This window comes from Tenrec ecaudatus, chromosome 8, assembly GCF_050624435.1.
Source record: "Tenrec ecaudatus isolate mTenEca1 chromosome 8, mTenEca1.hap1, whole genome shotgun sequence".
NCBI classification, from domain to species: domain Eukaryota; kingdom Metazoa; phylum Chordata; class Mammalia; order Afrosoricida; family Tenrecidae; genus Tenrec; species Tenrec ecaudatus.
In genome coordinates, this window is record NC_134537.1 from 152,949,130 (window position 1) to 152,953,209 (window position 4,080).

A 4,080-nucleotide genomic window follows, 5' to 3' on the forward strand; every position below is an offset into this window, starting at 1 on the left:
TTAATCCTTCAAATATTGCTTGTTTTCAGTTTTGAACACCACCAAAATCCAGACTTTCCTCTTATAAGATACACAGATTTTTTCCCCCTTAGACTTTGAGATGTCCAAATATCTAGGTTGAAGCTCCAGAGTTTTGAGTGCTAAATATAATGTCCACTAAGGAGAATCAGGAAGAAGGGTAGGAAGTGGAAAACATAGGAAAAATTTTCTTTATCTCTGGAATTCTACAATCTGAGACAGAATTAACAGAATCCCTTCACTAACTATGCTTATTTTTTTCAAGGAGCTTAGCTGTCTTTGAAAACCTTGGTTCTGGACAGCTGTCTATGATAACAGGCCATGCTAGAGAAAAAGAAAGAGAGAGAATAATCAGCAAATGCTTACCAATCCCACATTGATGTACACATGTTGAAGCAAAATTTTCAACAAGAATTGTCTCTCCCTTCTCTTCTTCAGTGCTGCCTACGGAGGAGGCAGCCATCTCCCACTGGCATCATGGCTGCCCTCAGACCCTTGGTGAAGCCTAAAATTGTAAAAAAAGGACCAAGAAGTTCATCCGGCACCAGTCCGACCACTATGTCAAGATTAAGCACAACTGGCGCAAGCCCAGAGGCATTGACAACAGGGTTCAGAGAAGATTCAAGGGCCAGATCTTGATGCCCAACATTGGTTACGGGGGCAACAAGAATGCCAAGCACATGCTGCCCAGTGGCTTCCGCAAGTTTCTGGTACACAACGTCAAGGAGCAGGAAGTGCTGCTGATGTGCAACAAGTCGTATTGTGCAGAGATTGCTCACAACGTTTCCTCCAAGAATCGCAAAGCCATTGTAGAAAGAGCAGCCCAGCTGGCCATCAGAGTCAGCAATCCCAACGCCAGGCTGCGCAGCGAAGAAAATGAGTAGATGGCCCATTTGCGAGTTTTATTTGTTCTAAATAAAACCATAAATGAAAAAAAAAAGAATCAAAAGACTCCTTTTTATCCCTCGACTATCTATTCCCCCCTCATCTAAGGAATATATTTGTAAATCATATTAAAATGAGACACACAGGCCCAGGCAATATAGGGTATCAAAACTTGTATGTCCCTTAGCAATTGAAAATACTGAACAACTGAAATATACACCATTTGAATGACCAGGCCTGAAGGCCAAAACCCACAAAACCTGCCTGATTAAAATTATACCTAGGAACAATGTTGGGGATGTCATGTAATTTTACTAAGTGCTGGTCCCAAAGACAGTGACTTCAGTATTCTTATTTGATAGGGTTACACGGAGGCTTAAATTTATGGTAATTCATAATACCTCCTTCCCCAGTGAGACTACCACTTACTTGTCTGTCAGATTGTCACACAGTGGTGGCTTGAGTGTAACTGTGATGCTCGAAGCTACGTCACAATTTCAAATTCCTAGCAGTGTCCAGTGGAGTGAACAGGTTTTGGCTGAGCTTTTAGACTCAGGGCAGACAACAAAGAAGGCCGCCCACTCCAGTGCTTAGAACCACTGAGAGCCTTATGCATAGCTTCAGAGGATTTTCACACACGGAACGTCTAAGTTAAAGAAGTGGAACGCTGTCAGAAATAGTGTCCGAGGATGAGCCTCTTGTGTTGTAGGACACTCGAAATGTGACCGCGGAGGGGCTGCTTTCTACGAGTGAGCCCACCAGGAAGAGGTGAGTCAGTTAAGCGTGTAGAATGGAGACTTCGGAATCTTCATTGGCTGATGGGGCGCCACCCAAGGTAGGGAGAAGCATCTGCAAATACCTGCCAAGGATCTCAACTTGGAATGCACCAAGGATGAAGTTAGGAGAATTGGAAGTCACCAGAAATTATATAGAATGGATCAAGGTCGATATCCAGGTATTAGTGAGTTGAAAAGGCAGGGATTAGCCATTTCGAATCAGAAAATCATATGACGTACTGAGTCAATATACCACAAACAAGAGAAATGGCATTGCGTTCATTGACAAAAGGTCATTTCAAAATTAATCTTGAAATAAAATTTCTCTGTCTGTGACAGGATAATACCTATCTCCTTCAAGTAAATCCATCCAATATGATTATTATTCAAATTTATGTACCCACCACAAAAGTTAGTGAAGAAATTGAAGGTTTCTACTAACTTCTTGAATTGGAAATTGATCAAACACGCAATCAAGATGCACTAATAATTTATGGTTATTGGAATGTAAATATTGGAAACAAAGAGGAAGGAACAGTAGTTGTAAAAAATAGACTAGGTGATAGAAATGAAGTTGGGGACTACAGGATAAGAGTTTTACAAGACTAACAAATTATTTTTTTTAACCACCCAAAAGGTAAGACTACCATATATACTCAAATATAAGCCAACCCAAGTATACACTGAGGTACCTAATTATTACCTGGGAAACCAGAAACACTGATTGACTCGAGTATAAGCCTAGGGTGAAAAATGCAGAAGATATTGGTGAGTTTCAATAATCAAAACAAATGAAAATAAAATTACTAAACATTGATACATCAGTGGGGTAGTGACTTTAAATATTCATTTTAAATAAAAAACATAAGTAAAAGGACAACAAGTCATTTAACATTAGTAAACCAGCACAGTAAATGGAAAATAGGTTCAACAAAAACAATAAGGTATCAACAATGATACTTTAAGAGTACTATTCCCTGAGCTCAATCAGCAACCAAGCTAAAATTTTAAGCAAGTTAAAATCCTTCAAAACTGGATTCCTCATCATCATCCATATACCCCAATGCAGACCTTCAGCTGGTGTGAGGTCATCATAGACGCTGACCTCACTGAGATTGCCGTCATCACCATCACTGCTGTTATTTTCATACAAAGTGCAGTCTTCACTGCCATACAGAGCATTACTAATACTACATTTCTGGAAGGCACGTCACACAATGTCTTCTGGAATGTCTTCCATGCATCTCGAACCCATTTTGCTATTAACACTATGTCAGGCTTCAGGAGATTTCCTCCTTTTGTTAGTCGAGCTTGACCAGATGACATCCATTCATGACACATCCTTTGCACATGATCTTTAAAAGGCTTATTCAAAGATACACGTCATAGGACGGCTCTGATTGGTTAAATGTGAGTAAAGAAACATTCAAAGCCCTGCAGTGTCAGCGGGGCTTTGAATGAACATCAGAGAAACGGCAATCACCTGCGAGATAACGCGCTGGTCCCATTACCTGGGGGGGGGGGGGGGGAGGGCAGCGAGATGTTATAGCTCGCTGGGGTACCACTGACCTGTGTATAAGCCAAACCCGTTTGTCAGCATATTTTTTGTGCTGAATAACTCGGCTTATCACGAGTATATATGGTAGATACAGTGGTCCTCCACCTTCCTAATGTGCGATCCTTTCATACAGCTCCTCATGTGGTGGTGACCCCCAACCATAAAATTATTTTCGTTGCTACTTCATCACTGTCATTTTGCTACTGTTATGAAATGTAATGTAAATAACTGATATGCAGGACGTATTTTCATTGTGACAAATTGAACATCATTAAAGCTTAGTGATGAATCACGAAAACAATATGTCATTATCTATTGTGAAATATTTATTTCTAATGACAAAGAAATAAAATGTTGTCTTGAAGCATGGTGTAGCATGAGTAAGTGTTCATGCCCGGTGCTCGTATGTGGGTATGGGCTTATCTGCATGTGGGCGGACCTGCGTGGAGACCAATAGAGGAGCGGTGTCTCGGTTCCTAAGACCATCGGAAATATGTGTTTTCAGATGGTCTTAGGCAACCCCTGTGAGAGGGCCATTCAACCCCCAAAGGGGTTGTGACCCACAGGTTCAGAAGCACTGTTATAGGGAATATACAGAAATCAAATGGATTACATCAGTGGGAAGAGGCGATGGAGAGCTCTATGTCAGCAGCTACAACCAGAGCGGGGGCTGGCTGGGGAAGAAACCATCAATTGTTCATATGTAAGTTACGGTTATAGCTGAAGAAAATTATAACATGCCAGGAGAATGAAAACAAAACCATGCGTCTCTCACATGACTTTAAAGAACATATCAAGCCTAGATGTGTTGAATTGAACACTAATGACAGAAGGCCAGATGAG

The 4,080-nt window shown here is 41.0% G+C and overlaps 1 pseudogene; it reads left to right on the forward strand.

The window, feature by feature from the left end:
- Positions 1-495: 495 nt before the first annotated feature.
- LOC142454538 (large ribosomal subunit protein eL32-like) lies at positions 496-902 on the forward strand (annotated as a pseudogene).
- The last annotated feature ends 3,178 nt before the right edge of the window (positions 903-4,080 follow it).